The sequence below is a fragment of the Artemia sp. Qi Xiang Cuo genome, chromosome 15 (assembly GCF_049724085.1).
Source record: "Artemia sp. Qi Xiang Cuo chromosome 15, ASM4972408v1, whole genome shotgun sequence".
Taxonomy (NCBI): domain Eukaryota; kingdom Metazoa; phylum Arthropoda; class Branchiopoda; order Anostraca; family Artemiidae; genus Artemia; species Artemia sp. Qi Xiang Cuo.
This window is the reverse complement of record NC_142808.1, coordinates 9,157,349-9,171,297: the sequence shown is the minus strand read 5'-3', so window position 1 is coordinate 9,171,297 and position 13,949 is coordinate 9,157,349.

The window sequence follows — 13,949 nt, the reverse complement described above, 5'->3', positions numbered from 1 at the left end:
AGAACTTTGAACTATTTTAACAAAAATGTCTATCTCAAAATTTTTATCTGATGCATTTAGGGCGTGGAGGAGGGAGAGGGGCTAGTTGCCCTTCAATCTCTTTTGACTCTTAAAAATTGAACAAGAACTTTCAATTTTCAATCAAATGAGCCCTCTCTAAAGTTTGTACGAGCATCCCTTCCATAAGAAATAATATGAAGGATTCGGAGAATCCTTAACAACCCTTGCCCTGAGGGCTTTGGGGGAATTGCAATGCTCAAAGACGTAATTTCCAGAACTTAAAACTACGTTTAATAAAATGGCTGTCTTAAAAGTTTGATTGGATGTGTTTGGGGAAAAGGTAGGCGTGAGAGGGGGGGTTAGTTGCCCTAAAATCAATTTCGATTATTGCAAATGGCACTATCACTCAAAATTTCCAATCGAATGAGCCTTTTTTGAAGTTTCTACGACACCGCCTTCTATAAAAACCCTATATGCCCCCAGGGCATAACCTAAAACCCTTGCCCTGAGGGTTGTGGGGGATTGTCCTGCTCAAAAACATATTTTCTATCTAGAAATCAACTCCGCTGAACAAAAGGGCTATCCCAAATTTTGATTGGATGCGTTTGGGGGAATGATGGGCGTGAGGGGGGAGGGGGCTAGTTGCCCTCCAATCACTTTTGACTATTGAAAAGGGCACTAGCCCTTTGAATTTCCAATTGAATGTGCCTGTTTTGAAGTTTCTACGACAACACCTTCTATAAAAACCTTATATGCCCCCAGGGCATAACTTAAAACACTTGCCCTGAATGTTGTGGGGGAGTGTTCTCCTCAAAAACATATTTTCTATCTGGAAATCAGCTACACTGAACAAAATGGCTATCTAAAAACTTTGATTGGATGTGTTTGGGGAAATGATGGGCGTGGGGGGGCTAGTTGCCCTCCAATCACTTTTGACTATTAAAAAGGGCACTATCCCTTTGAATTTCCAATCGAATGAGCCTGTTTTGAAGTTTATACGACAAAACCTTCTATAAAAACCTTATATGTTCCCAGGGCATAACTTAAAACCCTTGCCCTGAGGGTTGTGAAGGAGTGTCCTTCTCAAAAATATATTTTCAATCTGGAAATCAACTACACTGAACAAAATGGCTATCTCAAAATTTTGATTGGACGTGTTTGGGGGAATGATGGGCGTAGGGGGGGGGCTAGTTGCCCTCTAATCAATTTTGACTATTAAAAAGGGCACTATCCCTTTGAATTTCCAATCGAATGAGCCTTTTTTGAAGTTTCTATGACAACGCCTTCTATAAAAACCTTATATACCCCCAGGGCATAACTTAAAACCCTCGCCCTGAGGGTTGTGGGGGAGTGTCCTCCTTAAAAATATGTTTTCTAGGTGAAACTCAACTACGCTGAACAAAATGGCTATCTCAAAATTGTGATTGAATGTGTTTGGGGGAATGATGGTCGGGGGGTGGGGGGAAGTTGCCCTCCAATCACTTTCGACTATTAAAAAGGGCACTAGCCGATTGAATGTCCAATCAAATGAGCCTTTTTTGAAGTGTCTATCGCAACCACTTCTTTAAAAACCTTTTATGCCCTCAGGACAGAACCAAACACCCTTGACTTGAATGTGCTAGGGGAGAGTCATACTCCATAACGTAGTTTCAATAAGGAAATCAACTACGCTGAACAAAATGGCTATCTCAGAGTATTGATTGGATGTGTTTGGGGAAATGATGGGCGTGGGGGGGGGGGCTAGTTGCACTCCAATCACTTTCAAATATTAAAAAGGGCACTAGCCCTTTAATTTTCAATCGAATGAGCCTGTTTTGAAGTTTCTACGACAACGCCTTCTATGAAAACCTTATATGCCCCCAGGGCATAACTTAAAACCCTTGCCCGGAGGGTTGTGGGGGAGTTTCCTCCTCACAAATACATTTTCTGTTTGAAAATCAACTACGCTGAACAAAATCGCTATCTGAAAATTTTGATTGGATGTTTTTGGGGAAATGATGGGCGTGGGGGGGGGGACGGGGGCTAGTTACACTCCAATCACTTTCCACTATTAAAAAAGGCACTTTCTTTGTGAATTTCCCATCGAATGAGCCTTTTTTGAAGTTTCTATCGCAATATTATCTATGTAAACTTAAACTTCCCAAAGGCATAACCTACAACCCTTGCCCTGAGGGCTCTGGGTGAGTGTCCTCCCCAAAAACATATTTTCTATCTGGAAATAAACTACGCTGAACAAAATGGCTATCTCAGAGTATTGATTGGATGTGTTTGGGGAAATGATGGGCGTGGGGGGGGGGAGGCTAGTTGCACTCCAATCACTTTCGACTATTAAAAAGGGCACTAGCCCTTTGATTTCCAATCGAATGAGCTTGTTTTGAAGTTTCTACGAAAACGCCTTCTATAAAAACGTTATATGCCCTCAGGGCGTAACTTCAGACCCTTGCCCTGACTGTGGTGGGGGAGTTTCCACCTCAAAAATATATTTTATATCTAGAAATAAACTATGCTGAACAAAATGGCTATCTCAAGTCGTTGATTGGAGGGGTGTGGGAAAATTGGGGGGGTGGGGGAGGGGAAGGGGGCTAGTTACCCTCCAATCATTTTCGACTATTAAACAGGGCTCTAGCCCTTTAATGTGTAGTAGATCGAACATTTTTTGAAGTTTCTACGACAACGCCATCTATAAAGACCTTATATGCCCCCAGGGCATAACTTAAACCCTTGCACTGAGGGTTATGGGGGATTCTCCTCCTTAAAAACATGTTTTCTATCTGAAAATCAACTACGCTGAACAAAATGGCTATCTCAAAATTTTGATTGGATGTGTTCGGAGAAATGATGGGCGTGGGGGGGGGGCAAGTCGCCCTCCAATCACTTTCGACTATTAAAAAGGGCACCATCCCTTTGAATTTCCAATCAAATGAGCCTTTTTGAAGTTTCTAAGACACCGCCTTCTATAAAAACCTTATATGCCCCCAGGACATAACTTAAAACACTTGCCCAGAACGTTGTGGGGGAATGTCCTCCTTAAAAACATAATTTCTATCTGGAAATCAACTACGCTGAACAAAATGGCTATCTCAGAGTATTGATTGGATGTGTTTGGGGAAATGATGGGCGTGGGGGGGGGGGCTAGCTGCCCTCCAATAACTTTCGAATATTAAAAAGGGCACTAGCCCTTTGAATTCCCAATCGAATGATCCTGTTTTGAAGTTCCTACGACAACACCTTCTACAAAAACTTTATATGCCCCCAGGGCATAACTTATTGCTCTGAGGGTTGTGGGGGAGTGTCCTCCTCAAAAATATATTTTCTATCTAGAAATCAACTACGCTGAACAAAATGGCTATCTGAAAATTTTGATTGGATGTGTTTGGGGAAATGATGGGCGTGGGGGGGGAAGGGGGCTAGTTACACTCGAATCACTTCCGACTATTAAAAAGGGCACCAGCCCTTTAATTTCCAATCGAATGAGCATGTTTTGAAGTTTCTACGACAACGCCTTCTATAAAAACTTTATATGCCCCCAGGGCATAACTTAAAACCCTTGCTCTGAGGGTTGTAGGGGAGTATCCTCCTCAAAAATATATTTTCTATCTGGAAATCAACTACGCTGAACAAAATGGCTATCTCAAAAGTTTGATGGGATGTGTTTGGGGTAAGGATTTGGCGTGGGGGGGGGCTAGTTACCTCGTCATCATTTTCGACTATTTAAAAGGGTACTAGCCCTTTAATTTCAAATCAAATGAGGCTGCTTTGAAGTTTCTACGAAAATACCTTCTATTAAAAAATTTTATATCCCTAGGGCATTACTTAAAACCCGTGCCCCGTAGGTAGTGGAAGAATGTCCTCAAAAAAATCATTTTTTGCATCAAAATATAAAGAGTGCTGAAAAAAAAATTAATATCCGAAAATTTTGATTTGATATTATTGGGGTAATGTCGGGCGTCGAGGAGGGGGAGGGGGGCTAGTTAAACTCCAATCCCTTTTTACTATAAAAAAGGGCACTAGCTCTTTAATTTCCAATCGAATGAGCCTGTTTTGAAGTTTCTACGACAACGCTTTCCATAAAAACCTTATATACCCCCAGGGCATAACTTAAAACCCTTTCCCCGAGGGCTGTGGTGGAGTGTTCTCCTCAAAAAAATATTTTCTATCAGGAAATCAACTACGCTGAACGAAATGGCTTAATAAAAACTTTGAGTGGAGATGTTATGGGGAATGATGGGCGTGGGGGGGGGGGGGGGCTATTTTGCCCCTAATCACTTTAGACTATTAAAAAGGGCACTAGAACTCCCGATTTCCAATCGAATGAGCCTCCTTTGAAGCTTCTACGACGACCCCTTCCATGTGAAGTGCCTCTGGGAAAAAAAATAATAATAAAACATTGGAGCCGTATGGCCTTTACTATAGGCAACGCTACAGCGTTGCCTCTGATTCAGAAAGCCGCTGCTATAACTGGTCTTCAGCTGAAGAAATCATCTACTACAAAAAGGGCATGCTGATATAGATCAGTGAACAAAGTACTGAATAGATATAACTGTATTTTGGCCATTCTATCAATTACCAAAACATCAAGTGACGGGGAAGCGGAAGCTCAGGCCCACACACTCGCAACTACACTTTTGAGATTTGAATTTATATTTACACTGCTCCATCTAGTGGATTTTTTTTTTTGCCATGATCTCTCTGTCTCAGCAGATGCAGATGGTAGACTTAGATTTCTCTGGAGCTACTGGTCTTATTGCAGCTACGCAATATAAAATTACAGACATGCGAACTGACAGCTTTTGATGAAATATTTCAAAAAGCAAAAATAATTTTCTTGCGAGTGCAGCTTCATTTAAGACCTTTTGCAAAATTTTCAGAATTTTGACTCCTCATGTAAAAGAGCAAAGCGTGCACAGGAAGTAGCTTCCCACAGACGTGATTTTGTAACCATGTTGACTTTGGAAAAAGCGGTCTTGCTGAAGCAAAAGAATCAACTAAAGATGCTTTCAGTAGGGATTATTTCCTTGTGAAAGACATATTGTGATCTGAGTTTGAAAGCTGCTTCATGAATGCTCTTCCACTTTTAGAGTCAATCTCTACATTAGATGCTGATTCACCAAACTTTCTCGATGCTATTCAATTAGCTAGTGTAGCGGTGCATTACAAAGAAGGTTACATTGACATTACACTGTTGGCCTCGCAAACGGATTTTGTGAGAAGATATATCGACTTTTTAGCCAATAAGCCAAAAGATTTCGTTGAACTTAACTATAGTCTGAAGGTAATGTCAATAGCGTATTCCGAATTTTGAAAATTATACAAATATTCATTAATCTGCCTCTCAAAACGGCTAGTAATCCGGAATTCTTTTCCACAATAAGCCTGACTAATATCTGTTTAAGATCAACAATGGGCGACGAAAGACTCATTGATCTTATGTTGATGTTTAGTGAATTAATTCAAAAAACTTTTTCCACAAAATAAGTTTTTCAAAGAAAAGTAAAGAATTCCATTTAACAAAAAATGAGCAAAAATATAATCAAATAATCTACCAAGCATGAAACTACCACAAATCAGCATCAATAAATAAATGAAACCCAAAACGAAAAGAAATTACAATAATTAACCGAGTCAAACTCAAAACGAGCAGAAATTAACATAAGTTGGGGGCAAAGCCCCTATGCCTTCCCAAGGCCAGAACAAAATTTGCACTTTACTGAAAAAATATAAATGTTTTTACTTTTATAACTTTAATAAATCAAATAATATTAACATTTTGATTACTAAATATCAGTATATGTATATTAAACTGACAATGCACATTCATTTGTATTTTTTCAGTAAAGTACAAATTTTGTTCTGGCCTTCGGAAGGCATAGGGGTATTGCGCCCAACTTATGGTAGTTTCTGCTCGCTTTGGGTTTCATTTATTTATCGATGCTGATTTGTGGTAGTTTCACGCTTGGTAGATTATTTTATTCGATTTTTGCTCATTTTTTGTTTAATGGAGTTCTTTACTTTTCTTTGAAAAACGTATTTTGTGGAAAAAGTTTTTTAAATTAATTTTTGTTCTTTCTATATTGACATAATCTTTTCAGGGAAAAAGAAAATAAAACTTTAAATCTTTTCGTTTTTTAAGACTTCATAGTTTGGCCTGCTATTTTTATGCTGGAGAAAAATTTTCAGCTTTTTTTAACAACATACACCCTTTTAAAAATCTGGACACAAATAGTAGTGTTTAATTTAGTTTCATACCTCCTCTAGTTGACCTGAAATGGAAGACTTGATACCATTCGCAAAAAAATCTGTTTACTTTCTTAGATAGCTTGGATACACTTACGCTATTTTGATTTGGTTAAATTTTAAGAGCAGAAATGGGAGGGTTGGCGTGGGAGTGGAAGGGGGATCAGTTGCCCTCAAATCACTTTTGACTATTAAAAAGGGTATCAGCCCTTTCTATTTTCAATCGAATGAGCCCTTTTTGAAGTTCCCAAGACAACTCTTTCGATACGAAGTGCCCTGGTCTAAACAACAGCAACAACAAAAAATAATACATTATACCCACTTCGATCTTCACTATAAAAATGTCAAGCCTTCCAATCGCTTTCGACTATTAAAAAGGGCACTAGGCATTTCGATTTCCAATCGAATGAGCCCTTTTGGAAACGACAACGCTTGCTATAAGCACCTTATATACCCCCAGGGCATAAATTATAACCCTTACCCTAAAGTCTGTTAGGGTGGTTGTCATCCTCTAAGACCGAATTTCCAGAAATTTCAACTACGTTAAACAACATGGCTATCTCAAAATTTTTATTGGATGTGTTTGGGGAAATGGTAGGCGTGAGAGGGGCGGCAGTCCCTCTCCAATTATTTTCAACTATTAAAAATGGCCCTAGCCCTTTCAATTTCCAATCGAATGAGCCCTTTTGAAGTTTCTACGACAAAACTTTCAATAAAAACCTTTTTTACCCCCAGGGCATAACTTACAACCCTTGCACTGAGGGCTGGGAGGAGGGGTGTCATCCTCAGATACCTAACTTACAGAGATATTAAATAAACTTAACAAAATGGCTGTCTCAATATTTTAATTGTACTTGTTCGGGGGACTGGCGGGCGTGAGAGGCGGTTAGTTACCCTCCAATAACTTTCGACTATTACAAAGGGCACTAACCCTCTCAATTTCTAATTGAATGAGCCCCTTTTGAAGTTTTATGACAACTCTATCTGTAAAAACCTAATATGCCCCCAGGGCAGAACTTACAGCCTTTGCCCTTGGGGCTCTGGGGGGTTTGTCATCCTTAAATACACAATTTCCAGAACTTTCAACTATGTTGAACAAAATGGCTGCCTCTAAACTTTGATTGAATGTTTTTGGGGAAATGGTGGGCGTAAGAGGGGGGTTAATTACTCTCCATTCACTTTCGACTATTAAAAAGGGCTATTTCAATTTCCAATCAAATGAGCCCTTTTTGAAATTTCAATAAAACTTTCTATATAAACTTTATATGCCCCCAGGGCATAACTTACAACCCTTGCACAGAAGGCTCCGAGGGGATTATCATACTAAAAAACCTTATTTCAAGAACTTTCAACTACGTCGAACAAAATGAATGTCTCAAAATTTTGATTGGATGTGTTTGGGAAAATGGGGGGCGCGAGAGGGGCGTTAGTCGCCCTTAAAGACCTTATTTACAAGACTTTTAACTACGTTGAAGAAAATGGCTATCTAAAATATTGATTGGATGTGTTTGGAGAAATGATGGGCGTGAGAGGGGGTTAGTTGCCTTCAAATCACTTTTGACTATTAAAAAGGGCACTAGCCCTTTGAATCTCCAGTCGAATGAGCCCTTTTTCAAGTTTCTACGACAAAGATTTCAATAAAAACCTTATATACCCCCAGGGCATAACTTGTAAACCTTGCCCTGAAGATTGTGGAAGGAGTGTCCTGCTCAAAGGTATAATTTCCTGAACTCTGAACTGCGTGGAACAAAATGGCTATCTCAAAATCTTTATTGAATGTGTTTGGGGAAATGGTGGGCGTGGAACGGGTGTTAGTTACTTTCCAATTACTTTCGACAATTAAAAAGGGAACTAGCCATTTGAATTTCTAATCGAATGATCCCTTTTTGAAGTTTCTACAACAACGCGTTCTAGAAAAACCTTATATCCCCCCTGAGCATAATTAACAGCCATTGCCCTGAGGGCTGTGGAGGGGGGGTTGTAATCCTCAAAGACCTAATTTCCAGAACTTGAACTACGTTGAATAAAATGGTTATCTCAATGTTTTGATTAGGGGAAAAGTTGGGCGTGAGAGGCGGGATAGTTGCCCTCTAATCACTTTCGACTATTAAAAAAGGCTCTAGCCCTTTGAATTTTTAATCGAATGAGCCTTTTTTAAAGTTTCTACGACAACACCTTCTATAAAAAACCTTATATGCCCCAGGGCTGTGGGGGACCCTTGCCCTAAGGGCAGTGGGGGACTATCCTCAAAAATATAATTTCTATCTGGAAATCAACTACGCTGAACAAAATGGCTATCTCAGAATTTTGATTGGATGTGTTTCGGGAAATCGTGGGCGTGGAAGGGGTGTTAGTCGCCTTCCAATCACTTTCGACTATCAAAAAGGGCACAAGCCACTCCAATTTTCCAATTGAATGAGCAGTTTTCGAAGTTTAAATCTTTTAGTACGAAGTACGAAGTGCCCTGTTCAAAAGGAAAAAATTAGTAAATAATACATTGTGCCAACATCGTTCTTATATGCCCCCAGGGCATAACTTAAAACACTTTGCCCTGAGGGTTGTGGGGGAGTGTCTTCCTCTTTACTTAGTCCCCGTTTCTTGTCTCGTTTTCGAGTGTCCCGGTTCTTTACTTAGGCAGCGCGATCGCGCTACCTATGATTTATACCACAAATTTTTATATAAGCCTTACATGCCTCCAGGGTAAAACTTACAACCCTTGCACTGAGGGCTCTGAGGGGGTTATCATCCTAAAAGACTTAATTTCCAGAACTAAGTTGAACAAAATGAGTATCTCAAAATTTTGATTGGATGTGTTTTGGAAAATGGTGGGCGTGAGAGGGGCGTTAGTCACTATCCAATCACTTTCAACTATTAAAAAGGCACTAGCCCTTTCAATTTCCAATTGAATGAACCCTTTTCAGATTTCTACGACAACGCTTTCAATAAAAACTTTATATGGACCAGGGCATAACTTACAACCCTTGCCCTGACGGCTGTGGGGGGAGAGGTTGTCATCCTTAAAGACCTAATTTCCAAAACTTTCAACTCCGTTGAATAAAATAGCTATCTAAAAATTTTGATTGGATGTGTTTGGTGAAAAGGTAGGGGTGAAAGGGGGGTTAGTTGCCCTCAAATCACTTTCGACCATTAAAAAGGGTACTAGCCCTTTGAATTTCAAATCGAATCAGCCCTTTTTCAAGTTTCTACGACAAAGATTTCAATAAAAACCTTATATGCCCCATGGGTATAACTTAAAACCCTTGCGCTGAGGACTGTGGGGGAGTTTCTTCCTCAAAAACATATTTTCTATCTGGAAATCAACTACGCTGAACAAAATAGCTATCTCACCCTTTTGTGGGGTGGTGTTGGGGGGAATGATGGGCGTGGGGGGGGGCTAGTTGCCCTCCAATCACTTTCGACTATTAAACAGGGTACTAGCCCTTTGAATTTCAAATCACATGAGCCTGTTTTGAAGTTTCTACGACAACGTCTTCTATAAAAACCTTTTATGCTTTCAGGGCATAACTTAAAACCCTTGCCCTGAGGTTTGTGGAGAAGTGTCTTCCTCAAAAACATATTTTCTATCTGGAAGTCAACTACGCTGAACAAAATGGCTATCTCAAAATTTTGATTGGATGTGTTTGGGGGATGGATGGGCGTAGGGGGGGGGGGGCTAGTTGCTCTCCAATCACTTTTGACTATTAAAAAGGGCACTAGCCACTCCTTCCAATCGAATGAGCCCTTTTCAAAGTTTTTACGACAACTCCTTCGATACGAAGTGCCCGACTGAAGAAGAAAAAAAAAACACACATTGTGCCCACATCGTTCTTTACTTAGGCAGCGCTAGCGCGCTGCCTATGAAAGACTCTCGTGAAATCGTTGGATTTCGGTGCTACGGTTGATATTTTTGGAAAAATGAGACCTCATCGATTCCCAGTTTTGCAATAAGACTGCAAATTACTTTTCAACTTAAGTTCTCTCTGTGAACATTAAAGTATTAAAGAATAAATGAAAGCCAAAACGAGAAGAAATTAAATAAACAATCATAACAAAAACAACATCATGTAATAATATAAATGAATAAATAAATCTTAAAGCGAGTAATGGTTAAATTGAATATGCAAATCAAGCTTAAAACGAAAAAAAAATATTTTGCTGTTGAAGTATAAATGAAACCAAAAACGAACAGAAATTAAATAAACAATAAATGCAAACAAACATACAATAGGCACTAATGTAAATGAATAAATAAATCTTAAAACGAGTGTAACTTAAATTGAATATGCAAATCAAGCTTGAAACGAACAAAAATCACTACAAACAAGAGTTTGCGTAGTGCCTCCTTCTCGCACTGTAAAAGTCTAGAGCCTACTGCATCATTGGCACTTTACTGTAAACGACTTGCATTACAAATATTTTTTTTGTACTTAATATTGAAAATAAAGATTATAATTACAGTAAAATTTGGAACTGATGAGCTTTCAGTAATTAATATCATAAAACATCAAATATTGAGTTTAATTTATTAGCTCTTTCTAAAATTGTTCAAGACGAATATAGTGTCACTACGAACAAGAGTTTGGATACTACCCCCTTCTTTAACTGTAAAAACCTAAAGCCTACTGCGTCCTTGGTGCTTCACTGAAAACAAATTATATCACATATATTTTCTTTTGTAGTTTTTACAGCATTGAAAATAAAAGTAAAATTACTGTAAAATAAAATGTTGAACTGATGGATCTTTAAACAATTAATATCATTATTTATCAAATATTAAATTTGATTTTATTTATACTTTCCAAGACTCTTCAAGACACATATAGTTTTCAGTGAAGCGCCAATGACGCAGTAGGTTTTAGACTTTTGCAATGAGAGAAGGAGGCGATACACAAACTCTTGTTTGTAGTTATTTTGTTCATTTCAAGCTTGATTTGCATATTCAATTTAAGTTTCACTCATTTTAAGATTTATTTATTCGTTTACATTAGTATCTATTGCATCTTTGTTTATATACGAAATACTCATTCAAATTATCTCCACTGTCTTTCAAAAAAATTTCCCTATTGTTCTTCTTGCTTTTGTTGTTTGGTATTGATTGTTTATTTAATTTCTGTTCGTTTTGGGTTTCATTTAAACTTCAATAGCAAAATATTTTTTTGTGTTCAAAGCTTGATTTGCATGTTCAATTTAAGCATTACTCGCATCAAGATTTATTTATTCATTTATATTGTTACTTGTTGTATGTTTTTTTGCTATGACTGTTTATTTAAATTCCGTTCGTTTTGGGTTTCATTAATTCTTTAATAGTAATTTCCGGTCGTTTTGAGTTTGAATTTCAACAGGTATTTGTATCTGCTGATCTTAAGTTTCGTTCAACCCATATTTTCGTTCAACTGACAAACTAAGATTAGTGACACAATGGGACAGCCAGTATTACCTATACTATGCTAAAGATTAATCTATACTAATGCCTAATTCACTCGAATGGGAAAAACTTCGACGAAAACCATTGGTTTTCCTTTAGACGGGATTTCTGGCTTCAGCTTTGTTCTAGAAAAACCTAAGTTATTTGGTTTTCCAAGGGGAAATCCCATGCCTGTGAATCCGGAATAAGGAGAAATCCTTATGCCGGATTCACACGCATGGGATTTCCCATGCGTGTGGTTTTTTGGGCTTTTTGGTTTTCCCATGGGAAAGCCAAAAGGAAAAGCCCAAGACCATGTTTACATTCATCTCTGTTAAGTATCATCTGTATAAATTTCCCTTAGTGCAGTTAGTTCAAAACAGAATAACTATGTGCATTCTTCCTTAAAAGTAATCAGGTTATTATTAAATTTCAATGGGAGAGTTAAAAGAAGTATCTTCTAAAAATTTGAATGGCCATCATAAGAATTTGTAACTTGCCTCCTAAAAATTTGTTGTTTTTGGTGCTTCTAAAAATTTTAATTTGAGCGATGTTGGATAGTGAAAATTTCCATAAAATATTATTGAATTTTTCTTTAAATGTAAGTAGAGGTCTTAATAATTTGTTATTTGGCTCATATTCAAGCATCTTAGATGTACCCATCATGTAACACCGATCCAGATACAAGAAAAGAATGCACAAAAAAGAGATATTTGATACACCAGTGTCACTGAAGTAAGGGATAATTTCAAAGCGACAGAGAATGATTTGAAATCAGTCAATGAAGTGGGCAAAGAAATTTCACACCAGTATGAAAATATCCAGAGAACTAGCTTATACTCTGATTTAATAGGAGTATTGTCATAAGTCAAATTATCAAGGACTAGAAAAAAAAATACTCCGAGTTCCAACAACGTAAGCTTGAATTGCGCTCTGTTGAAGGTCAAATTTGTTGATATGGAATTTCCCATTCATTGTTGTGAAAACACAGTTGGACAAGACGCCAACGCCTCACCCAGCATAATTAAATGTTTTGATGGAAAATATTGAACCAACAGGTCCCCTTCCATGTCAACCCTACGGCAGCTGGGATCGAACCTCTGGCCCATCTTCCATTGATTCCGATGCAATGTTAAAATCAATTTCCACTTTTGGCACGAGTGCGAAAATTTAGACCCATTTGAATAGAGAAAAGAGAGGATCTTGTTAAAAATATATTGGAAAGAATAAACATCTCACATAGATATAAAATCATACTTGTTTTGAAAAGCTATTACAGGCTTTTATAGTCGGATTCTCTTCTTGTAATAGAAGACAAATAAAAATTCTGATCAATGGCCATTCTTCCATTAGAAGATCAGTACCCGTCAAATGGTCTATTTAAAACAAAGTAAAAACTAAATAAAATACAATATATAAAAATATCATCTTGCAAAATTAACTAGATTAACAATAAAAAATTAAAAACAAGATCGAGGGAGAGGGATCCAATTTTTTTATATTGCAGCTATATATAAATTTTCGGACCTCCTCCTCAGATTTTGATTTTTTTTTCGTCTTTCATTGAAAAGCTTACGATTTTTTTGAAACATCTAAAAATCAATAAAATTGCCCCCTCCCTCAAATTTGAAAAGTAAATTTTAGCAATTTGACGCCCCGACAAGAAAAGCAAAGGGGGATAATTCACTTGTTTAATAATTTAGTCATAAAAGGAACACTTCCTATATTTTCAAAAAAGATAGAAAAAAAATGTTGTTCTACATTATTTTTTTTTGGGGGGGGGGGAATAGATCCTTCTATTTTGTTACAGATGATCTGCACAACCACCTTGTGTATATTTATAGGTACAATATGGTGACAAAATCTATAAGTTAAGATCCTACCATTCTACTCCTTTCCCTGTTTTTCTGAAATGAATCACTTGGACACAAAAAAGTAACACTGTTGAAAAATAAAACAATAAGACCACTTCTGAAAGCTAATCAAATTCATAAGCCCTTAGGTAAGCTTAAATTAGGTAAGGCTTGTGCTTACCTAACTCTCTTATATTACCTAATTCTAGTCTATAAAGTTCATGGTTCTTCCGCCGCACTTCAATTTTCGAATGTTAAAATATGGGGAAATGTAGCTACTATATGTTTTTCAATTTTTCCCAGGAAAGAACCCTTTCCATTTAATATTTTTAAGTGATAGGATGAATGTAATTATCAATGGACTTTGGACCGGACAATTTAATGACAACTTAGCCTTTGATGGCGTCTCATTGACTGTTAAAATGCTGCAATGTGGGCTTTTGAAGCTTGAAGTTCCA